The sequence below is a fragment of the Halichoerus grypus genome, chromosome 6, assembly GCF_964656455.1.
Source record: "Halichoerus grypus chromosome 6, mHalGry1.hap1.1, whole genome shotgun sequence".
NCBI lineage: Eukaryota > Metazoa > Chordata > Mammalia > Carnivora > Phocidae > Halichoerus > Halichoerus grypus.
In genome coordinates this window covers 24,506,156-24,531,430 of record NC_135717.1, presented here as the reverse complement: position 1 = coordinate 24,531,430, position 25,275 = coordinate 24,506,156, and the positions used below count along the sequence as shown (strand labels likewise).

At 47.1% G+C, this 25,275-nt stretch overlaps 1 protein-coding gene, 1 long non-coding RNA gene and 1 pseudogene across 5 annotated transcripts in view; 2 read left to right on the top strand and 1 right to left on the bottom strand.

The window, feature by feature from the left end:
• Nucleotides 1–8,493, bottom strand: part of LOC144382264 (acyl-coenzyme A synthetase ACSM1, mitochondrial-like) — a 20,943-nt gene extending 12,450 nt beyond the window's left edge. The window contains exon 1 of one of the 2 annotated variants that reach the window (XM_078074749.1): nucleotides 8,355–8,493. The gene's annotated coding sequence lies outside the window, so the exon portion shown is untranslated. Of the gene's footprint in view, nucleotides 1–1,902; nucleotides 2,489–8,354 lie in introns of those variants that run through there. The other variant, XM_078074750.1, reaches the window with a different exon arrangement.
• On the top strand, nucleotides 6,770–25,275 carry LOC144382265 (uncharacterized). 3 transcript variants are annotated; one of them, XR_013448855.1, is made up of 4 exons: nucleotides 6,770–7,870; nucleotides 8,307–8,478; nucleotides 9,490–9,611; nucleotides 23,720–25,275. It is a non-coding gene; the product is annotated as an uncharacterized LOC144382265 (long non-coding RNA). The 3 variants fall into 3 exon arrangements; XR_013448856.1 differs by lacking the exon at nucleotides 8,307–8,478 and having other exon boundaries at nucleotides 6,782–7,862; XR_013448857.1 differs by lacking the exon at nucleotides 8,307–8,478 and having other exon boundaries at nucleotides 6,782–7,870.
• Nucleotides 14,162–18,364, top strand: LOC144382025 (thyroid receptor-interacting protein 11 pseudogene; annotated as a pseudogene).

Below are 25,275 nucleotides of genomic sequence, written 5' to 3'. Positions count from 1 at the left end.
CTCATAGTACCTGTGAGTGTGTGGAAAACTCTTCACACAGTGCCTGGCACACCAAGTTAGTTCCATAAACAGTTACAACTAGCTATTATCCTGGCCCCAAGAAAAGTCAGTTGGGAGATTCTCCTTCTGTAGTATTTCTTCCCACACTTCCATTGTAGCCAACAGAGCATTATACTTCTTTTTTTTAAAAATATTTATCCATTTATTTTAGAGAGAGAGAAAGAGCTCAAGAGTGCTTGAATGGGGTTTGGGGGGCAGAGGGAGAGAGAGTCTTAAGCAGACTCCCTGCTGAGCATGGAGCTCTATGCGGGGGCTCAATCCCACGACCCATGAGATCACCACCTAAGCTGAAACCAAGAGTCGGAAGCTCAACCCACTGAGCCAACCAGGAGCTCCCAATTATACTTATTTTTGCTTGTCTGTTTCCCTCAGTGGATAACAAGCATCCTGAGAATAGAGATTGCCCCATTCATCTCTACTATCCTAGCATCTAGGGCAACACTTACTTAAAAACAAGAGTAACGGCAAGGTGAGCATGTACAAGAGGTTGGACATTGTAGCCAGAGCTTTATATACTTCCTTTCATTTCCCTTATCACAACCCAGCGAGACTGGCTTATATTTCCATTTTGGAGACAGAGAAGCAGAGACTCTGGAAGGTTCAATGCTATGCCAATGGTCTTGAAGCCTGTAATTGGCAAGCTGAGATTTGAACTGGGGTCTGAGTTCCTGAGAGGGAAAGCTCTTTCTCCTTTGCTATGTTGCTGCTCACAGTACAGGCATGTGGAAAATGTTCCACAGATGAGTCAGTGGCTATGAAAATACTTTGTGAAATACAGCACCACCTGGGTATAAGGCAGTATTCTGTTGTTGCAAATAGTTGATACAAAGGAACCTGGATCATGGGTATATTGTAGTTCTCATCCCACCCTCCTCCTTGTCCAAATATAAACTATGAACCATACAAGAACTAACCTAGAGTCTTAATATTTCTTAGGCCTGGAAGCAGACCAATTAACTGATGATTTAAAAGCATATTTTTTTTGCAAAAAAGTCAGACAAGTATGTGAATTGAGGCTAAAATAGTCATTTTGCTCCAGCTCCTGAGATGGTAGTCATCTGTCTGTCAGTTACAGGGATAACAAGGAGGCTGGGCAAAGTGGCCCAGCAACAGAAATGACTTGAGAATTGTGTTGGAAGAAAGATACCTGCCCCTGCCCCTACTATCATTAATAACGTTTTTGTGGTTCAAGACATGCCTGATACTCTGAGTGCCCTGTCACCTGGCTAGTCAGTGATGCCTTTGGGAGTCACACTGTGTGTGTGTGTGTGTGTGTGTGTGTGTGTGTCTGTGTGTGTGTGTGTGTCTGTGTGTGTGTGTGTCTGTGTGTGTGTGTTGGTATATACAGGAAGTTTCTGCTCCCTCCCCCACTCTAGCTAGTGTCCCACAATCAAACCTGTGTGCTGTCCACGTGAACACCAGAAATGAACTGCTGGGGCCAGCTCCTGGCTGCCTGTGGTTGCCACCCTAGGAAGGGATGAAGTAGGCAGGACTTGCAGATGGTGGGCTCCATGTAACTGGAGAGAACCTCCCATCCCGCCACCCTTCCTGGGCTCCCTAGAGCTAATGATCACAAGGATGGTAGCACCATGTCCTTACACCCCTTTTCAAAGTTTTGTCCAATAGTTTTCAGTACATTGGCCTCTTGACAAACTGATGAGCTGTGAATTGTCTTTGTGCAAATTGATTTGGGGCAAATTAGCCTAGAATTCTGAAGCCTCCCATTGGCTTCAAGCAATGCTGTGAGCAGAGTGGGGCCTCTGCACATACATGGTTCAGCTCGTCTGCTGGGCTCAGTGGCTCAGCACATCCTGACTGACCAAGAAAGTACCATCTACCTACTGTTTCTGACTGTCCGTAGACCTCGTAGAGCAGAAGACCTGTCCATTTTCTCCACTGCTCTTGATCCTCCGGCAGCAGAGCCTCCCCGCCAGCACTGCAGTGCTCCAGGGTAGGGAACCTGAGACTTAGGGGAAGGCAAAGTGACAAGAGAACTTGCAATCAGGCCTTGGATGTTCTGCCCCAGGCCCAGAGTGTTAAGAGCTCAGAGCCTCGTCATCTGGATCATTCATGCTTCTGCTTCCTCATGTTCTTACTTGCCTTTTGGGCAATTTGCTGGTGGTCAAAGCCAACTGGAAGTCACTCACTTCCTGTCAGTTCATGTTAACTCTTCTGGCAAGGGCTGGGTGGTGGTGGTGAGGCTAATGGGTTTGGATCAAAGGTTTGGATCAACTTTGGAAGTTGACATAAAAAGATGGCAAAGATGTATTTATCAGACCTTGTCTTCACATTCTCCGTGGCTATGAGGGGTATTTTATAAACTGTAATGTGATGGGGGATAAAATCCCAAGAGCATGTTAGGATGCTAACAGAACTGCATTGCCTTCTCTGAAGGGTAGGGTCATGTGAATTGAAGGGCTTTTGTATTTCTGAGCAGAGAATGCAAGTTAGAGGGTAGAAATGAATTGCCCAGGACATCAAGGAAGACTGGGATGCGTGTAAGAAAGGAGAGAAGGGTTATGGTAGCAGCCCTGAGAGAAAGAATTTCAGGGAGCCAAAAAGTTGGCTGTGAACATCTGTGGTAGGTACATTGCATGATGTAAATCCTCTTCTTCATTTTTCCCCATAAAATTTTCTGCTTATAAAAAAACAACCACAAAATAATGATGGATTCCCTGAAGGACGTGCGGAGAAGTGATTGAGGTCTGAGTACCAGGTGGCCTGGGGCTGAGCCGGGTCAGCTCTTGGGGATGAGAGAGGTAGCAGACATCTGGTTCACCTTCTCATCCTCATCACGCTGTCCTGGTACATCAGAGTCAGAGTCAGGGACAGGAGGGCTGAGTTCACTGAGGGTGTCTTCTTCATTCTTCTGTAGCTTTATCCAAAGTAGGTAAAATGGGCAGATTCTCTCATGCAGTCATTAGCTATGCTTTGGTTGTATTTTTACTGGGTTTGGACAAAGATCATCGACTGAGGAATGTTCAAAAAGTAGCTTAATATGAGCTTTGAAATACAGATGGAAACAGGATCCAAATCGCTTGAGGCTTCATGAATAAAATCAAACCTGTGTTTCAGAGTTAGCTTCATAAGGGTAGCCATAGAACACCTTAATATTTTAATTCTATATTTAAGACATGTTACTCTGATTTTTGAAGTAGCCGTTTTAATCTCAGACTCTTTAAAAGATACATAAATGCCCATAAGTTTCAAAGAGCAGATTTCAGTTTAGCTGAAATTAACCTGCAAACATGGGGAAATGCAAAAATAAAACTCTACAGTAAGATAACACTATATATCCATCAGATTGACAAAAATTAAAAACTCTGACAATAACAAATAATGCCAATGTTATGGAACAATGGGAATTCTCCTCTCCTGTTAATGGGAGCATTTCAATACTTTGGAAAATCGCATGGTAAAATGTCATGTCAGTGTGAACTAGCAATTCGTCTTCCAGAAAAATGCTACAGAAATGCATGCTTATACGCACCAGCGTACATGTACAAGAATCCAATGCAGCATGAATCACTAATAGCCCCAAAATGAAAACTACCCAGTGTCCATTAATGGTAGAACAGATAAAAAACACATGATGTTTTTATACAATGGGATATTATACAGCAATGAAAATTAACTACAGCAACCTGCAGCAACGTCGACACATCTTAAAAACATAATGCTGAGAAAAGAAGCCAAATATTACAGAGTAATATCTGATTACACACATAAAGGTCAAAAGCAAGTAAAATATGATAATTTGTTTAGGGGTATTTCCTTAGGAGGTAAACTATAAGGGAAAACAAGGAAATGAACACCATAAAAGTCAAGATAGTAAATTCCTTTAGGGAAGAAAGAGAACCATGAAGAGATCTCTGGGGTGTGGGCAATATTCTGTTTTTCTGATTCAGTGAGTGGTGACACACGCATCCTCGCCAACATTTGTTATTTCCCGTCTTGTTAATTTTAAGCATTCTGACTGGTATGAGGTGGTATCTCGTTGTGGTTTTGATTTGTATTTCCCTGATGCCGAATGAAGTGGAGCAGTTTTTCATGTGTTTGTTGGCCATTTGTATGTGTTCTTTGGAGAAATGTCTGTGCATGTCTTCTGCCCATTTCTTGACTGGACTAATTGTTTTTTGAGTGTTGAGTTTGATAAGTTCTTTATAGATCCTGGATACTAGCCCTTTATTTGATAAGACATTTGCAAATATCTTCTTCCATTCCATAGGTTGCCTTTTCTAGTTTTGCTGAGCTTTTCCTTTGCTGTGCAGAAGCTCTTTATCTTGATGAAGTTGCAATAGTTCATGTTTGCTTTTGCTCCCTTGCCTTTGTAGATGTATCTAGCAAGTAGTCGCTGCGGTTGAGGTCGAAGAACCTCCTGCCTGTGTTCTCCCCTAGGATTTTGATGGATTCCTGTCTCACAGTAAGGTCTTCCATCCATCTTGAGTTTATCTTTGTGTATGGTGCCAAAAAATGGTCCGGTTTTATTCTTCTACATGTGGCTGTCCAGTTTTCCCAGTACCATTTATTGAAGAGACTGTCCTTTTTCCACTGGATATTCTTTCCTGCTTTGTCGAAGATTAGTTGACCATAGAGTTGAGGGTCCATTTCTGGGTTCTGTCTTCTGTTCCATTGATCCATGTGTCTGTTTTTGTGCCAGAACCATAGTGTCTTGATGATTACAGCTTTGTACAATAGCTTGAAGTCTGGCATTGTGATGCCACTAGCTTTGGTTTTCGTTTTCAACATTCCTCTGGCGATGCGGGGTCTTTTCTGGTTCCATACCAATTTTAGGATTATTTGTTACACTCTGTGAAAAAAGTTGATGGTATTTTGATGGGGATTTCATCGAATGGTTAGATTACTCTGTGTAGACATTTTAACAATGTTTTTCCAATCCATGAGCATGGAACGTTTTTTCATTTCTTTGTGTCTTCCTCAATTTCTTTCCTAAGTGTTGTGTAGTTTTTGGAGTACAGATCCTTTACCTCTTTGGTTAGGTTTATTCTTAGGTATCTTATGGGTTTCAGTGCACTTGTAAATGGGATCGATTCCTTCATTTCTCTTTCTTCTGTCTCATTGTTAGTGTATGGAAATGCAACTCATTTCTGTGCATTGATTTTATATCCTGCTGAATTCTTGTATGAGTTCTAGCAATTTTGGGGCGGTCTTTTGGGTTTTCCACATAAAGTATCATGTCATCTGCAAAGAGTGAGAGTTTGACTTCTTTGCTCAGTCGGATGCCTTTTATTTCTTTTTTGTTGTTGTCTGATTGCTGAGGCTAGGACTTCTCTAGTTGAAAAACTGTGGTGAGAGTGGGCATCCCTGTCATGTTCCTGACCTTACAGGAAAAGGTCTCAGTGTTTCCCCATTGAGAATGATATTCGCTGTGGGCTTTTCATAGATGGCTTTTATGTTATTGAGGTATATCCCCTCTACCCCTATACCGTGGAGAGTTTTAATCAAGAAAGGATGCTGCATTTTGTCCAGTGCTTTTTCTGCATCAATTGAGAGGATCATATGGATCTTGACCTTTCTTTTATTAATGTGAAGTATCACATGGATTTGATTTGCGAATGTTGAACCACCCTTACAGCCCAGGAATAAATCCCACTTCGTCACGGTGAATACTCCTTTTAACGTGCTGTTGGATCCTGTGCGCTAGTATTGTGCTGAGAATTTTTGCATCCATGGGGTCTTTGTCTGTTTTTGGGATCAAGGTCATGCTGGCCTTATAGAACAAGTTTGGAAGTTTTCCTTCCATTTCTATTTTTTGAAACAGCCTCAGAAGAATAGGTATTAGTTTTTCTTTGAATGTTTGGTGGAATTCCCCTGGGAAGCCATCTGGCCCTGGACTCTTGTGTGTTGGTAGATTTTTTGATCACTGCTTCAATTTCCTTGCTGGTTATGGGTCTGTTCAGGTTTTCTATTTCTTCCTGATTCAGTTTTGGTGGTTTCTAAGTTTCCAGGAATGCATCCATTTCTTTCAGATGGCCTAATTTGTTGTCATATAGTTGCTGTGTGTGTTCTTAAGATTGTTTGTATTTCTTTGGTGTTGGTTGTGATCTGTCCTCTTTCATTCATGACATTATTATTTTGGGTCCTTTCCCCTTTCTTTTGGATAAGTGTGGCTTGAGGTTCATCAAGCTTATTAATAATTTCAAAGAACCAGCTCCTGGTTTCATTGATTGTTCTACTGTTCTTCTGGTTTCTATTTCATTGTTTTCTGCTCTAATCTCTATAATTTCTCTTCTCCTGCTTGGTTTAGGCTTTATTTGCTGTTCATTCTCCGGCTCCTTTGGGCATAAGGTTAGCTTGTGTATTGGAGACTTTCTGATTTTTTGAGGAAAGCTTGTATTGCTATGTACTTTCCTCTTAGGACCGCCTTTGCTGTCTCCCAAAGGTTTTGAACAGCTGTGTTTTCATTTTCATTCATCTCCATGAAATCTTCAATTCTTCTTTAATTTCCCGGTTGATGCATTCATTCTTTAGTAGGATGCTCTTTAGCCTCCGAGTGTTTGAGTTCCTTCCCTATTTCCTGTTGTGATTGAGTTCCTGTTTCAAAGCATAGTGGTCTGAAAATATGCAGGGAATAATCCCAATCTTTTGGTATGGGTTGAGACCTGATTTGTGCCCCGGTATGGGATCTCTTCTGGAGAATGTTCCATGTGCCCTGTAGAAGAATGTGTATTCTGTTGCTTTAGGATGGCATTCTGTGATATATCTGTGAAGTCCATCTGGTCCAGTGTGTCATTCAGAGCCCTTGTTTCCTTGTTGATCATCTGCTTAGATGATCTGTGCATTGCTGTGAGTGGGGTGTTGAAGTCCCCTACGGTTATTGTATTATTCTCGTTGTGTTTCCTTCATTTGGTTATTAATTGGTTTATGTAATTGGCTGCTCAAGTTAGGAGCATATATATTTATAATTGTTAGATCTTCTTGTCGGGTAGGCCCTTTAAGTATGATACAGCGTCCTTCTTCATCCCTTACTACAGTCTTTGGTTTAAAATCTAATTTGTCTGATAGGAGGATTGCTACCCCAGCTTTCGTTTGAGGTCCATTAGCATGATAAATGGATCTCTACCCCCTCACTTTCGATCTGGAGGTGTCTTTAGTTCTAAAATGAGTCTCTTGTAGATAGCATATGGATGGGTCTTGCTTTTTTATCCAATCGGATACCCTGTGTCTTTTTTTTTTAAATGATGTTTTTGTTTTTTTTTAAGATTTTGTTTATTCATTTGAGACACAGAGATACAGGGAGAGACAGAGAGAGAGAGAGAGCATGAGCAGGGAGAGAGGCAGAGGGAGAAGGAGAAGCAGGCTCCCCGCTGAGCCAGGAGCCCGATGCGGGGCTCGATCCCAGGACCCTGGGATCATGACCTGAGCCGAAGGCAGACGCTTAACCATCTGAGCCACCCAGGCACCCCTACCCTGTGTCTTTTGATTGGAGCATTTAGCCCATTTACATTCAGAGTAACTATTGAGAGATATGAATTTAGTACCGTCGTATTACCTGTATAGTCCCTGTTTCTGTAGATCTTTTTCTTTCTGGTCCAGTGTTACTTTTGGGCTCTCTCTTGGCGTAGAGGATCCCTTTTAGTATTTCTTTCTTTTTTTTTTTTTTTAAGATTTTATTTATTTGACAGAGAGAGACACAGCGAGAGAGGGAACACAAGCAGGGGGAGTAGGAGACGAAGAAGCAGGCTTCCCGCGGAGCAGGGAGCCCAATGCGGGGCTCGATCCCAGGACCCTGGGATCATGACCTGAGCCAAAGGCAGAGGCTTAACGACTGAGCCACCCGGGTGCCCCAGTAATTTTATTTTATATTCCTCTTCTTTTGGGGGTGAAGTTGAAGATCGTTTTTATATGTTTAAGAGCCATTTATATTATCTTTTACTGTGAACTGTCTGGTCAAGTAAGGAATTACTTTCTTGACCTTAGTAAAATGATAGTAACACTGTTAGGCTCTGAAGTCCTTTCTATCAAGGCAGTGAAGGGATTTGAGATGGGAGGGTGACTTAGTCAGATTGAGAAATTGACCAAATGACCACAGTCCTTGGGCATGCAGGGGAATCCTCACCCTAAAGATGGAGCCTATGGGTAGATTGTATAAGAAATGTAAAGAAAGTGTAAAGTGGTGGTTCCTGAGAATAAGGCCATGGACCTTACTTGGAGCTGAGGGTGAACCCAGGCATCAGGGAGATGGGGCCAGGCCTGGCTAAGAGGCCTGAAATCCTGTCTCCCAGGCTCCTGAGGCAGCTTTCCTAACCAGTGCTACAGAGGTGGGAACCCACCTTGGGGCCCTGGGAGCTGGACGCCCCAGGCAGGGTGTCAGCCGGCCTTCCTTCCTTCTTCCTCTGCATGGGCTGGCATCTCCAGACCGGACCCACTAGGAGAGGGCTTCCCAGGCAACATGTGGTGAGCATCTTTAAAGTTTTGTTCCAATAATCTATCTGTTGTGGACGATATTCTATGACATACATGAAAAATGATTTCCTAGAAAAATAAAATGCAAGAGACACATAAAATAGAAGCTCAACTTATTTATTAGGAGAATCAACAGACATAGAATTCCTATGTCCCATTGCAGTAAGTTTCTAAATGCTACTGAGATTTGGTTCTTAAAGTAGTTATACTTTAAGCAACAGGGCTTTAGAACAGATATTATCTTCCATTTCCCCCTCTTAGAACAGATACTATTTTCCATTTTCCCCTCTTTTATTTCTCATCGTCTTCACTCCAGCTCCCCACCCCACAGCTGAACCAGTCCATTTATTTGGCAACGTTTGCTCATGCCTTCCCCTCCCGCAGACGGTCTATGAGGCCACTTTATAAACAGGGGCTCTTACCCACACAGGATGGAGAGGAAGGGAACGTGGTGGCAAACCGGCTTTTATTTTATTTTATTTTTTTTTGCTTTGACATTTATCTGCCCCGTTTCCTGACCCCAGAATCTTATTTTCGTCATGATCTCGCATTGTTGAGTTTTCACAGAGTCCTGAGAGGCTTACACCTAACCAAGAGAAAGTATATTTCCAAGAGGAACATTTAGATCTGATTTTTTATGTAAAACCCTTGGCTTTCTTATGTAAAATTATGGGACTTTTTTTTTAAGATGGTTAATTCCACCATCAAGTAGATTGTACTTACTTGAGTTCAAACAGCTTTAAAAAAAAAACTGGGTGTTGCACGCAAATAATGAATCATGGAACGCTATATCAAAAACTACTGAAGTACTATATGGTGATTAACATAACATAAAACAAAAAACAAGAGAATGTGAAAGTCACTCTTTGTCCCATGAAGTCCACAGATAAACCGCTGACCCCAAAGAAGAGCAGAAGGGTCCTCATTTGCTCTTCTCCTGGGGTGGGCTCTGCAGGGATGATTTCCCACCTCACTGAGCGATAGCTTGTCTCTGTCTCTCAGGATATTTTGCTCGAGTCCAAGGCATCAGCCAGCTGCTAAAGGCATTTCTGCGGAAGACAGGATGTCATTATCAAATTCTAAATCTTGGCGCTGGGATAGATACCACCTTCTGGAGATTAAAGGTAAATGAAAATTCCCCTTTTTCTTTCCCGAATTGTTTCATTTGTGAAGGTGCCCGCCTGGTTCAAAAATGTTAAAAATATATTCAGAAGGAATGCAGTGACTGCCTGTCTCGCGCCCCTGTCCCCAGCTGCTTGCACCTGCTGCCACCCTCAGCCACATATGTGATGTCACCAGGGCCTCGGTGAAGGATAGGTGCCTGGCTTCCCATCCTTTGCTGTTGCAACAGGGGTTATGAAAAAAATCCTTGTAGACATGTCCTCAGCACGTTTGGAAGAGCCCTGCCAGTGGAATTGTGAGAACCAGAGCCCCTGCATCTGCCATATTGACGATAAGGAAGAGGTTTCCTTTTTTATTATGTTATGTTAATCACCATTCATTACATCATTAGTTTTTTTTTTTTAAAGATTTTATTTATTTATTTGACAGAGAGATTGACAGCGAGAGAGGAACACAAGCAGGGGGAAGTGGGAGAGGGAGAAGCAGGCTTCCCGCTGAGCGGGGAGCCCGATGCGGGGCTCGAACCCAGGATCCTGGGATCATGACCTGAGCCGAAGGCAGACGCTTAACGACTGAGCCACCCAGGCGCCCCTCATCATTAGTTTTTGATGTAGTGTTCCGTGATTCGTTGTTTGTGCATAACACCCAGGGCTCCATGCAGAACGTGCCTTCCCCAATACCCATCACCAGGCTAACCCATCCTCCCACCTCGCTCCCCTAGAACCCTCAGTTTGTTTTTCAGAGTCCATAGTCTCTCGTGGTTCATCTCCCCCTCCAATTTCCCCCCCTTCATTCTTCCCCTCCTGCTATCTTCTTCTTTTTTTTTCTTAACATATAATGTATTATTTGTTTCAGAGGTACGGATCTGTGATTCAACAGTCTTCCACAATTCACAGCGCTCACCATAGCACATACCCTCCCCAATGTCTTACCACCCAGCCACCCCATCCCTCCCACCCCCCACGACTCCAGCAACCCTCAGTTTGTTTCCTGAGATGAAGAATTCTTCATATCAGTGAGGTCATATGATACATGTCTTTCTCTGATTGACTTATTTCGCTCAGCATAACACCCTCCAGTTCCATCCATGTCTGATAACGATGATTTTATTGTCATCATGACAGCGTCCTCGGTACGGTTTGGGGATGTGCAAGGCTGGGTGATGGTGATATGAAACAAAGGCCTTTTGTAGCTATTCCCTGATTTGGTCCCTCACCTGCTCTGTTAGGGGGCAAGAACAGGTGTATGTAACTACGCTCATTCACAGGAAAGGCGATGGGTCTGGTTAGTGGCAGAACCAGGACAATATGGACTGCAGCTCCTGCAAGTCCGGGTTCCTTCCCTGTTCTCTACACAGGGCCTTGTGCTTGTTCAGGGGGTTCTTTGCGGTCTGTCGATTCACGGTGTGTCTGTACCTCAGGCCCCACGTCTGTGTCCCGTGTCATAAGTCATAAAGGCACAGCCACGGCGCTTACTAGGGCAGGTCCTGCTGGGAGAGTCTCTCGTGTATTTATTTCCTCAGGAATCCTCACAACCCCGTGAGGTGCTGTCCCTTTCTCTACTGTGCAGACGAGGAACGCTTGGCCCAGGGAGGTTAGTGACTTCCAGCGCCTCACAGCAGACACGTGGTGGAACTGGGATCGGAAGCCCATTCCCCGGCTCCAGAGTGCCGGCCCTTTCCCCCCACCGTGCTCTCCTCTCACAGAAAAAGTAGTAGTACCACAAGACAGTGCTCACCCTCACCATGCGGGGTGCTTTGTGATATTTGCTCTTGTATCCTATTTGATCCCCTAAATGCTGGCCCCACTCCACCCCCCCCCCCCACATTGGTTTCCTGACCCTCCCTAATCTGTCTCAGTCTGGGTTTTGGAAAACTCTGTTAGGTCCTACTTCCCCAGCACCTCTCAGTGCCTCCCCACGTCCATCCCAGTGGCGGCTCCCCCAGTTCAGGCTCCCCTTGACTTCTTCCCTGGACCTTCTTCCTGGATGGCTGTGAGATCCTCCTAACTTTTGTCCTCCATCCGTTCTCCATGCGGAGACCAAAGTCACCTCAAAATACATTTCTGACCATAGTGTTCCTAATTTAAGGCGCTAAGTACACCTTTGCTGTTTGGGGCCTAGTGTTCAGTCCATGAAGATGGTCGGTCAATGTATGAGGGAATACAGAATTAGAAAACTTACTGTGTGTTCGTCCTCAGGATGAAGATCTTCTCCCAAGTAAGTATTCTGAGGTCGACTTTCCAATGATAGTCACGAGAAAGCTGCACAGCACCACGGAACCTCACTGTGGGGTTGCTCACAAGGTCCTCGATCTTGGGACGAGAACGTGGCCTCGCAATGCTCTATGAATGGATAACACACAGGATGCACGTGCCATTCACACACGTGCTTTGGTCAAACTAAACTCCCCTTTTGACCCCACTACTGGGGAAAAAAAGAAGCAAAAGCTGTGGAAAACTCACACTTTCCTATTTCTCCCAGCATAAACAGTAGGTCCAGTACAGCCAACTGCCCCAAAGACGTTGAAAGATGTGCCCCCGATAACGGGGCACATGACAGTCACCTGCAGGAGCTCTCAACACCACCAACGGTTCCTGTTGCAACAGCCTGATGCTCTACAAATTCCGGTCTGTTCTGTCATTTCATAATGGATCATGTTTCCTGTCAAGCATTAAAGCAGTCCCAAAGAAACCTGGAGAAGACTCGGCTTCCAAATCCAAAGGGAGAAAGGCTTTTTAAAAAGCTCTTCAAAATTAAACTAAAAGTCGTCCCAAGGCGTTTCCACAGTTCTTTCCTCCCAGTTCCCAATTTCTCAATGTCAAGATCTTGGGCAGTCTGGTCATAGGGGCCCGGGTTTGGAGAGAGCGGCACCTCTACAGTCCCTGGATGGACGCCCGAACGTCCTGGGCGGATCCGATGGGCTCTGATGGCCCCTTCCTTATTTAGTGCCGTCAGGCACTGGGAGGTGGAGGGTCTGCAGCGGCGGGGCGACCGGGAACGCCTGAGACCATGGCCCGCAGAGCACAGCGTCCGCTCGGCCTGGGGCTCACTGGTTAGCGGAGTTTTCACCCAGGGCAAACCCCGGGGGAGGGCAGGGGAAGGCTCGGGTGCAGTCCGCCCAGGGCGATGCTGGGTGGGGCCTGGACAGAGGGCGACGGGGACGGCCGACCCACCCCGCTGCTCCCCAGGCGCTCGGGCAGCGGCACCGAGCCGGGCTCCAGGTCTTGGCGTGGCGCAGTCCCAGGCCCGGACCCCGAGGCCTGATGTGGGGCGGCGGCAAGGGACCAGAGCTCGCGACCAGGAGAGCAGCCGGCCCTCCCGCGCCGGAGCCTGGTACGGGCTCCTGCCGACCGGGACCGACGCACTCGCCTTCCCACGGTCTGGTGGGTCAGCTGCTTCATGCAGCTGCATTGCTTCTTCCTGGTGGCGGCGGCGGCCGGCACGGCCAGGGCGGGGCAGCTCGAGGAATCGCCCGGGGGGAGGGGGGCCGACATCGCTTCATGTCCACCCGAGGCGGCAGTGGAAGCGGCTCTGGGGCCGGCGCCCCGCCCTCGCCGCCTCTCATCCAGTGGCGCGGCGGGTCGGGGCCTTGGGAGGCCAGACCCCGGACGCGGTACCCAGCCCCTCCTCCACCCATGGCGGGAACCCCGGGGCCGCCCTGTGCAGGGCCCGGAGGCCCCCTATCCGGCACCGCCACCACCGCCGCCCGCGACCCCCTGCCGGGTCAAGCCGCACGCCTCCGCGAGGCAGCGGATGCGCCCAGCGCACGGAGCCTGCAGTGAACCGCCAAACCCCGGTGTGGGACGCACTGTCCGCGTAGAGCTGGCAGGGCACAGAGGGACAGAACACTCTGGAGCCTCTGGAGGCTGGAAATGCCCAAAGTCTCCTTGAGGGCCGTGCCTCTGCGCAGGTGTAGATATCTGTCAAATGCACCTGCGATCTGCTCTCCTAGGTGAATGGATGCGTGTGCCTGTGTACTAGTCACCTCGATTAAGAAGATACTGTTGTGTGGAAAGCACAAGCCGCAGGAGTTGTGTACCGAGATACCACTTAGGGGGAAAGTCCAGGGCCACATGCATTTTCTGTGGGCAGGCACCTGGGGGCAGTCAGGCAGGAGCACTCACTAGGGGCCCACCCAGGAGAGCCAGGAAGCAGGGGCAGAAGGGGAAGGGGCCCAGCCCTGCATGGGAAGTCGTGGGGCTGAGCGGCTGGGACCGGGACCAGTGGCCAGAGTCGGCCCTGGGAAGGCCCGAGGCCTCGGCCTTTCCTAGCAACGTGGCCTGCGCAGGGGAGGCGGGTGCCGGGCCCACGCAGGCGTTGCCTAGAAACGCCTACTGTCTTCTGATTCTTAGCCTGGCGCAAGCAGGGGTTCTGGGACACTTGGCGGGGTAGTCCGACTGCGCTGGACGCTTTTCCACAGCGGACCACGACAGTTATATGACCCGCGGAGATGTGCTCTTGGGTTGGTGGCCTGGGCTCTGGCCTAGGCCATTCCCAGGGGGGAGTGGATGGCCGTGAGACTTCCTTGACCGGCTACAACTCGGATCTCACGATGGACTTTGCTGATGTCATATCATCTCAGACAGAAATCAACAGACTCCTCAACGAGATCAAAACACTGGAGGCTGATCTTACACTTTGGAAACGTTTGTCCAAGGGACCAAATAGCTCAGACTCCAATGCCATCTGGAAACTGAAGAGCACCATCAGGGACCTAGAAGAGAGGCGCATGAGGGAGATGGAGGAACATCAACTCGGAGTTGCGATACTGCACAGTGTCCATCAAGAAAAACTGGCCGACATCATTGACAGGCACTGCAAACAACTCCTCGAGTATGAAAAACGGATAGAAGACCTGCAACATCAAGAGTCTGCCGGTCATGGGAAAGATGACTTACTTCAAGAAAGGGAAACTGAGCTTCGAAGGTTGAAGCAACAGCTTGCAGAAATGGAGCGGCTGAATGACAGTTTAAACAACGTTGCTTCTGATCTCAGAGCAGAAAACCAAAAGTTGGTTTTGGCGCTCCAGGATGTAAGACATCAGCTGGAAGAATCGATTCTCCGGAACAACGAGGATTCTCTGGAAAACAACACTGCTGTGAGGGCTTTAAAAATAGAAAAAGGACGGTTAATAGCAAAATTGGCTCGGGCGGAAAAGAAGCTGTTGGAGGAAACAAACAAGTGTGAGCAAACTATCAAAGAATTGTCCCCTTTAGAGCATGTGCATTTCATTCAACACAGTCAAGAGAAAGACCTGGAAATAGTACACCTCAAAAAGAGGATCGAGCAGATGGACGCTGACCGTAAAGAAACGAAGGAAATGCTGTCCTCTGCTCTGGAGGAGCAGAAGCAATTGACACAACTCATTAAAGAGAAAGAGATGTATATTGAAGAACTTACAGGAAGTCCAGAGCTTCAGGAGGAATTCGGCCAGTCTACCCAAACCTTCAGAAGCAGTGACATTTTCCAGCCATCCGTGGAGGACAAAGACAGGTGTCTCCCATCCGTGACAGGCGAAAATCATCATGTGAGAGAAGAACTGGAGAGCCTAAGACAACAGAGTCGCTCTGTTCCTGCGGTCGACCCTAAAATCCTAGACGAGATCATAGAACTAGAGTGTGAGGTGTTTCAACTGCAGGAGTTAAAGGATGATCTCGAGGAGGAAATCAGAGAGCAACAGAAGATCATTCACAACCAGCAGCAGGGCAAGATAGGACTGCTTCATTCTTTACAAGAGCAGAAGCAGAAAGTGGAGCATCTCCAATACCGGCAGGAGCAGATGAATACTGAACACGCTCAGCTCCTTTCAGCGAAAGACGAGGAGATTCAGCATTTGCAGGACACGATAGAACAAATGAAAGCCCGGTTGCCTGACAAAAGCCAGCACATTCCAACAGAAGACTGTGATGATGTGGAAGTCACAACCAGTCAGCCTCTTCCTAGAGAAAACGGAAGCGAAAAGCTTGATTCACGTGAAGCCGAAACTCAAAGATTAGTCCTAGGAATCAAAGAAGACGAACTGGAGATGAAGCTTCTAACTGAACAGAACATCCGACTGACGGAACAGATCGATCGGCTCTCCAAAGAGGAGATTGGTAAACTAACTCAGATTATCCAGCAGAAAGACTTGGAGATTCAGGGTCTTTCCAGCAGGATCTCTGCGGCTTCTCACAGCCAGAACGGGGACGTGGAGCGACTTCAGCGGCAATTGCAAGAGCATGCTTGGAAAAGCGAACAGGTCTTGGCTGTCTTAAATGAGAAAACGAGGGAGAACAGCAATCTGAAGACAGAGTATGACAAAATGGCAGATAGAATGGCTGCCACAGAAGCAGAGCTCCGGCGGATGCAAGAGGAAAATCAAAAACTGTCCACTAGAATTGACAGTAGTGGTCAGGAGCTGTTTAGAGAAACGATTCAGAATTTATCACACATTGTTCGAGAGAAAGACCTCGAAGTGGATGCGTTAAGTCAGAAATGTCAGACTTTATTGACACTCCTGCAACCATCCAGCACTGGTAATGAGGTTCGAGGCGTTAATATGGATCAGTTCAAGCAGCTTCTACAGGAACGGGACACATTAAAACAGCGAGTGAAGATCATGGAAGAGTGGAAACAGCAGGTGATGACCACAGTCCAAAATATGAAGCGTGAGTCACCCCAGCTTCAGAGAGCTCTGGCACAACTCCAGGCGGGGGCTTTCGCCAGCAGCGAAAAGGATTCTGAACTAGAGACGACCTCTAGTGACCTGATCCAAACGTACAAAGGCAATGAAATAAAATTACAACATTTAGAGAAGGAACTGGCACAAATTCAGCTCAGCATCGGGGAGCTTTGCAATGCCAAGGATCTCCTTCTAGGGAAACTGGACGTGATTTTCCTCCAGCCCTCCCCCGACTCCTCAGAGTCAGCGGACTCTCTGGAGGCCATGAAATCTGACAGAGTGAGTGAGGCTTCTCACTTGCTCCAAGCGGAGGTAGAAGAGCTGAGAAAATCCATGCAAGAAAAAGATACAATGATTCGAGCCCTCCAGGAAGATAAGCAGAGATGGATTGATTCAGTGGCTGCCACGTGGGAAGGAGAAGGCCAAGAACAGGAACACAGGGATTCTGACATCGAGCAGCTGAAGGAGAAACAGGTCGTTCTACAAAACTTCATTCAGGATCAGGAGCTCCGAATCCAAGCGAAAAGTGAGGACTTGCTTTCTTTACAGGAGAACTTCCGTAGCCAAGGGAGTGAAAATGAACTTTTGAGGCAGACGGTCACCAATCTGAAGGAGAGAATAGCAGAGCTGGAAATGGATGTGTGTCAACTGAAAGAGGAAAATGCAAAAGTCGAGGAAAACTCTAGAGAAAAGGAAGTGGGAAATGAGGCATTGCAAGAGACAGATAGGCTGCTTTCAGTGATGCGGAGAGAGGAGGAATCCCAGGGTGCTGCGATGAAAGAGAAGGCACTTGCTTTGGAGCAACTATTGCAAGAGAAAGAAGAGCACGAGACCGGGGTATTGAACCGGCTGGTCAGTGCAGTTACATCCATGCAGGGAAAGACAGTTCTGTGCCAACAGGGGAGAGAGGAAGTCCTGTTGGCCCTGAAACAGAAACAAACGGAAACCTGTGCCCTCCAGAAGGAGGTTCACCATTTACGTGAGAGCGAATTACGCCTAACCCAGGAGCTGGAGAGACGGCGACACCTCGCTCTAGAAGCCGAAGACGCTCATCGCCGGGAAGCTCTGGCCTCAGAAGACAAAGTGGCTCAACTGAGGAAGGAAGTGACGGTCTTGCAGGGAAAACTCGTTTTGTCTTCCACTGCCATGGAAAATGCCAGCCGAGGAGCCAGTGTGCAGGTGGAGTCGCTGCAGGAGCAGCTGCACGTGGTGACCCAGCAGAGAGAGGACACCGCGCTGCAGCTTGCTGCCTCCCAGGAAGAAGGAAAGCGGTATGGTCACATCCTAGCTGACCTCAAGTTGGAGCTCGCCGAATGGATGGAAAAGGCAGACAGCCTAGAAGGAAAACTGAAGTCATTGCAGGGACGATTACATAAAACAAATGCTGACTTGGAGCTGAAGGAAGACCAACTCCAAGAATTCCAGAAACAGAATGAGGTCCAGCAGGAAATCCTGGAGGACACACAGAAGAAACTGATGAACTTAGTCAGTAAGTCCGAGGGAATGGTGGACAAAAGCCTACTAAGGAGCCTCTTCCTGGGATCTTTCCAAGCACCTGATGCTGAACGGCAGGAAGCCTTAAGGTTGATGGGAAGCATGCTGGGGATCCGAGAAGACCAGATGCGGCAGCTGTTCAATGAAGGGCCAGGTGGTGTTACCAGCTGGATGACTCGGGGGCCTGGATCCAAAAGCGCCCCCAACACACGTGTGAAGCCAAATCACCGACCTATGGCCAAGAATTCTTTTTCAGGACTTTTCGTCCAGTTTCTAGAAGCGGAATCTCATTCAGCTTTGCCACCACCAAAGCCCTCTGCTCATGACGCGAAGCCCCCAGATTCCGGAGGAAGGGGAAAACTGGCTATGAAACAGGGCCCGCCACGTCTGAACGCTACCCTAGGATCCACATCCCGGAAAAAAGATGCGAAGCCCTGCACCACAACTGTGTCTCTTATTACCCCACCTGGACCGGAAACGGATGGATCGGAGCACCTTCTTCTAAATGCCGTCACGGATGCTTTGCCCACGTACACACCCCAAATACTGTCACCTGCCAAGAAGGTTGGAATGGCGGCCAAAGGCCTCTCAAAGGAATAGAGGATTCTCAAGCCAGAGATGAGACAGCGCTCGAAAGACCCCAAGTCGCTCTGTGTGTTTACCTTATCCCAAAATGTCCTTTTGCAAAACGTAATATTTTTGCAGTCTTGCTTTCAGCTTAATAAAAATATTCTTTTATGAGTTAACAAAAACAGGCATCTTTTCATGACTGCAGAGGTATTCACCAAACTGAAAATGGTGGTTATTTCTTATGAGAGTAGACACTGGTGGGGTTGGGGGCTGTGGTCAATGGTACTTCCAGTATTGTTTGTAATGCTTTGATGTTTTCATAAGGAGCACCTATCTACATATACCTTTGGTAAGGAAAACATCAACTTGTTTTAATGTTCCAAACTTATCAAATACACGAGCACATACGCTTTGTTTGAGAAACTAGGTGTATAGCATGAAAGTTTAAGATGAATACATTTTTTTTAAAAATGCAAGTTTGATTTTCCCATCTATGTCCCATTTCTCTTTCTCCTTTTTTATTTTTAATTGTTTTTTCCATTTCACTTTATGTTGCCTGGGAATCTACTTCATGGGTAACCTGATTTATCTCAGGCCTTTAGAAATATATGTATATTTGTCTATTTGGGCGTATAGTATTCTATGACTTGCTTTTTAAAAAAAAAATCACTCTGCCTTGGAGATCTTTACAAATGTGAATGAATTCCAATTCATTCTTTAAAAGGAAATGCAGGCATTTATGGATATACCCTAAATTACTTAACTAGCTCCTATTGATCAGTATTTAATCGGTTTTTACTTCAAATGTCCATGGTCAACTCCCTTCTTCATTTCCTCAAAAGCCACTGCAAATCTTCATTTGCAGTTCCAGGCTAATTACTCCACTATACTCTGGAAACCATCCATTCAGACTTCTTTTCTTCTTCTTCTTCTTTTTTTTTTTTTTTTTAAAGATTTTATTTATTTATTTGACAGAGAGAGCAGGAGAGCACAGGCAGGGCGGGTGGCAGAGGGCGAAGGAGAAGCAGGCCCCTTGCTGAGCAGGGAGCCTGATGTGGTGCTTGATTCCCGGGTCACCGAGATCATGACCTGAACCAAAGGCAGACGCTAAACTGACTGAGCCACCCAAGCGCCTCCCATTCAGACTTCTTTAAAGATCTCATTCCATTAATTTTCCATTCTGCTGTATCTTCCGCCTGCCAAATATCTTAACTCCTTCCCTCCCTTTCTGTTGCCAGTGCTCTGGTTCACCCATTCCTGTCTCTTGCACAGACTAGTGCAGTAGACTGCCTACTGATCTTGCTGGTTCCACTCTCGGCCTCCTTTGAATCCATTCTCCATGCTGCTGTCAGGGCGAACTGAGATGAAAATCTGATGTGACTTCCCTGCTGTCATTATTTGTGGGTTCCCTCATTGCTTGGAGTTCGACCTTTAAGAGACCATCCAAGCCCTTGCTTTTGCAGCCTTCCCTCCTGCTCATCATTCACATACAGGCCGCCCTTTAGCCCCAGGGAATTCTTACAAGCCCCAAATAGATTTTTATCCAAATAACTTCAAGTGCATGAGCCTCATCATTGTGCCTTGACAAAGGTACAAAGCAGAAGGATTTCATTTTTCTCCTCTTCACCCATTGGTAAAGGGAGTGATTCCCACCCTAAAGTTATGGGATGTCCGGATGCTGAACAGATGAGCTCGACAGTAATTTATTACCCATGTATACTCCTGGCGCACACCGTGCAGGGCCACAAGGGGGTTTTACCTGGGAGCAGAATGAAGAAGGGCTTTGGGGCGGGGGCAGACCTTGTAGTAACAGGAGAGTGACGGTGAGCCCTTCTTCCTGCAGGAGGGCATGACTGGCTTGCTGGATAATTCCACACGCTGTCAGGGAAATGGACCTTACTCCTTGGGGAGAAACTGTGCCTGGTCCCTGGGATAAAGAAGGTCGTTTGGCCAGGAGACCTGATCTGTGGGAGCAGAGGGGGAAGGGAACTTTGAGTGAGGCCGAGGCCATTGGAGGCCCTCTGATGTTCCCTGCTACCAAGACAACACTGCCTATTGAATCTTAATCTCAGGCTTTCCATCACAGTGGACTCTGATATCTAGACATCAATTTCAACCTGGGACTGAGACTTTTAAGGATTAGGACAGGTGCTTCTCTAGGAAGTGAAATTGTCACGTGACCAAGAGGGGGAGTTGGTCTTCAAAACCAAAATGTATCAACTGTCATTGATGGTCACTCAGTTGATCCCAAGGGAATCCTGAGGTAGCCAAGGGGTAGAAGGAAAGGCTGACGTCCTCCAGCACCATGGAATCTGGCAATGGACTGTGGATAGAAGCAGCCACCCCCACCTGCAGGTTGGATATGCAGACTTTGGCTTCAGCCTGTAGCAAGAAGGCCTTGGTAACTACATTGAGCTGGTGGGGGTATCATGACCCGAGGAACAGCAGACAGCGGGATATGAAGGCTCAGAGTCTGTGAGAGACTCCGTTTCCAGGAGAGCCCAGTGCATGGCCAGCAATTGCTTCTTTCCTGGTCTATAACCCAGGGCCAAGGAGGGCCATTACTTGCATTGGGAGTCCATGGACAATTCCAGGGACTCCAGGAACCTGGAGAGGTAGTTGCTAAAGCCTTTTTACTTGGAGCACTAACGGGTGATTTTTTCTTTTTTAAGATTTTATTTATGTATTTGAGAGACAGTTGGAGCTGGAGGAGGAGGTCAAAGGGAGTGGGAGAAGAAGCAGGCTCCCCACTGAACAGGGAGTCCCCTGCCAGGCTGGATCTCAGGACCCTGCGATCATGACCTGAGCCAAAGGCAGACGCTTGACCAACTGAGCCAGCCAGTCGCCCCCTCACAGGTGTTTTGGACAGATCCTAGAGCCTTTTGTTGAGGGGAGCCCCACCCAGCATGGGCTCATTGACAAGTAACAGCCTAAATGGGCTTCTGTAAAATTTATAAACAAGGAATATGTTGCCTCCAGAACCAAAAAAAAAATACTGACAGACTTTGAACTTGTACGTCCTTCTTTGTTTCTAAGGATTTTATTTGGTTACTTGAAAGAGCCCGAGAGTGAGAGTACAAGGGGCTGGTAGGGGCAGAGGGAGAGGGAGAAGCAGGCTTCCCAGGGAGCGGGGAGCCTGATGCGGGGCTTGTTCCCAGGACGCTGGGTTCGTGACCTGAGCCGAAGGCAGACGCTTAATGGACTGAGCCACCCAGTCGCCCCTGCACCTGTATGTCCTTAACAAGTGTGTCAAACAGATGTCCTCACGTAGGTAGTCGTAGATGTGATGTCATACCTATGTTCCTGGAGAAAGACGGGTGCAGGAAGATCCTGCCCACAAAGATGCTTGTGATAGCAGAGAGGTTTGGGTGCCCTGTGCTTAACAAGGTAAAATGTGTCCCCTTCAAAGTCAAGGCACATTTGACTGAGAGGATGTTGAAATACGCATGGAACAGAACATACTGACCAAATCTATATTAGCAAAATATTCCCCATCGTTAAATTTGTTGGGCTCCCTTGTGTTTTTTTAAAGATTTTATTTCTTTCTTTGAAAGAGAGAGACACTTAGTGCACGAGCCCAGTGGGGGGGGGGAGGGGGGACGGAAGGGCCGAGTGAGAGAATCCCAAGCTGACTCTACCCTGAGCACGGAGCCTAACATGGAGCTGGATCCTATGACTCTGAGATCATGACCTGAGCAGAAAGCATAGCCCACTGACCCACCCAGGTGCCCCTAGGGGTCTCAAGGTTTTAAGGGGACCAGGATTTATTTTAATCAGGTATGATAAGTCAGGAAGATATAGAAGTAGCTGTCACAATGGAAGAAGTTTTGTAGATTTACAGATCCCAAGAAAGGAGGTTCTGAGAGCCATGGAGGGCCACCTGGGGAAGCACCAGGATTGGTCAGGAGAAAGAGGGAGTGAAGGGAAAATGTGGGCAAGACCCTTTATTGTGGTTTCCATGGGAAGGGACAGGTGAGGCAGGATAAGCACATTTAAGACTGGCTAGTTTGAATAATTTCAGTGGGCTCCAGGGCATAGTGGTGTCTGCAGTAGTCTGTCCCTGCCCTTGGGGTGATCAGGGCAGGGCATAGTGGCCCAGAGCTTCTTAAGAGGAGGTGGTTGGGGGGTAAGGGTTCTGTACTGGTTGGTTTAGATGTGAAAGGTATGCTCACAGGCAAGTTGTTGACTTTTTCTAAGAATTAAGTAAGCCTGCCAGGGACAGTCCCTCCAAAGTCAGCAAGGCCTGATGTCAAAGCATTAAATACAGAAGCTAGAAAATATGGTTATTTTACTAGGTATAACGATAATTGGAGCCCTGGTATTGAGTCCATGAAGGTTACCCAACTGGTACATCTTAGCAGACATTAAAGTTAATTCAGAACCCATGTTTTAGAGGGCCAAAAGCCAATTGACCTCCTTTTATCTTTTGCCATATACATTATCTTAGTAAATTTTGGATTTCTTTTCTTTCTTTTTTTTTTTTTTTTTAAGGTTTATTCCTTCATTTGAGAGAGAGACAGCAAGCAAGTGTGAAAGAGCAGGAACCAGGGGGAGCTGCAGGCAGAGGCAGAGGGAGAAGCCGACTGACTCCCCTCCAAGCAGGGAGCCTCTCATGGGGCTCAATCCCAGGACTCTGGGATCACGGCTGGAGCCGAAGTCAGACGCCTAACCATCCGAACCACCCAGGCGCCCCTGTAAATTTTGGATTTCCAATTGGGCCCAATTGTGAACCTATGTTGAATTAATTTGGGGGGTTCCTCTTCCTGTATCCAGTTTTCTTTCTTCCATTCCTCCTTTTCTTGGGTTTGTTTGGTCCTTGATATATGGTTGGGTTAGGGAGTGTCTTTTTACCCTGTTCATCTTTCTCCGTTTTTTCTTCCAGAGAGTCTCAAATCAGCATCATCAGGGTTGGAGCCTCTGTCGTGGCAATGGTCGTATGGTCTCAAGTCTCCTGGCGTAAGTCAGGGTGTGAATTGATACCCTCACTGTGCCACAGGGGTGCCACGGATGTTTCCCCCATAACCCTGAGGATGGCGATCTTGTGCCAAAGAGGTTTAGGCAGTGGAGTGGTAAGTGAAAGAGCACAGGACCCACAGCGCAGACGTTGATAAAGCCAAACCACCTTCTGCTACAGCCCTACCTTCTCTCAGTGTGGACTGCTTCCCCTCCCCCCTTTTCCCACTCTACAGATTCCCTCAGGAGACTATTTCATTTCTAGCCCCATAAAGTCATGGGTTTTTGTTTCTGTCTCCAGCTATTCAGACATGGTGCACATGTCCTGGGTGTTTATGGGGAAAGGGAGCCGGGTGGGTCGGCCCCACAGATGACTGTCCTCTTCCTGCGGGCATGCCAGTCCATCTCCCCAGTGTTGGAGTCCACAGCCAGGAAGACCATTTTGTCCATGGCCAGAGTGGGAGCCTCAAGCCCCTGGATCCAGAGATGAGTCCCTGGACGCGCTGGGAAGCAACAACACTAAGAGAAAGCAAGTGTGTGGAGGAGGGGTTTTGCACTGGGAGAGAAGTGGAGCACCAAACGGCCGACCCTCCACTTTTGTGTTTCTCATCAGCTCCTGGGCCCTGGGCTGCCATGGATGTGCGCCTCAAAACCCTGAGGGCTCCGGAGGACACACGGTAACAGGGAGAGGAGCGGCAGCTGGGGAGATGGGCAAGGCCACTCGCGTTGCCTGAACCACAGTGACTCAGGAGAGAGTCTGTTTCTGAAATGTCCCAGAAGTATTCCTATTCTTGCAACAAGTTCTCTAACTATTGCTTCATGTTCTTCAGTGTACTCTAGGTTCCCTAATGTGCTCAGTGATTTCATTCAGTGCATTCCTGCAGTATTGGTCTCTTTTGTTCCTAGCCACTGGGGGAGGACACTTCCAGGAGGCATACAGGACTCCGGGTTTGCCTTCAGTCCAAACAAGTGCCAATAAATATTTTCAGTTGGCTCCTTTCAGACCTAGGGTCCTGGATTAAAACCAACCTATGGTTTGGAATTGTCATCTTGTTTTGGATTCTGTACTTGCTGTCTCTCAATCCTCTGTAGAAACGCTGTCTCCAATGAAGTGATGCTGGCTCACTGGTCTCAATCTTGAGCAGATACAGACTTCACATGGGAAGTTCGTGAGAGTTTCTCCCATCTAACCCTCCCTGTTCCTCAAGTGTCACTTGAGTAGTTTCCAACCGCGATGCACATTCCCTCCAACGTGAGACATGCCGATCTGAAAAAGCTTTGCTGGCACTCAAACACAAAACCACTAAATACAAAGAACTTGACTGTTGATCAGGAAGCCTTCCGGGGACACCTGGGCGGCTCAGTCGATTAAGCGTCTGCCTTTGGCTCAGGTCATGGTCCCAGAGTCCTGGGATTGAGTCCCACATTGGGATCCTTGCTCAGCGGGGGCCTGTTTCTCCCTCTGCCTCTCTGTCTCTCTCTCTCTCTCTCATACATACATACAAATAAATAAAATCCTAAAAAGAAAAAGAAATTCTCCCAAGGAAACTTTTTTAAAGTTTTTATGTACAATTAGTCCACATACACTATGATAGTCATTTCAGGTGTACAATCTAGCGCTTCAACACTTCCAGGCAACACCTGGTGCTCATCACAAGTGCATGACCTAATCCCTATCACCTATTCAACCCATTCCCCCAAACACCTCCCCTCGGTAACAACAGCTTGTTCTCTATACTTAAGAGTGTTTCTTGCTTTGACTCTTTTTTCTTCTCTTTGCTCATTTGTTTTTTTTTTCTTTAGAAACTCCACAGATGAGTAAAATCATACAGTATTTATCTTTCTCTGATGTATTTTGCTCATCAAAGCAAATCTTGATCAGAAGCAGGAAGGGTGTTACACAAATACAATGAATCGTGGAACACTACATCAAAAACTAACGTACTGTATGGCGACTAACATAACATAATAAAATTTTTTAAAAAGCG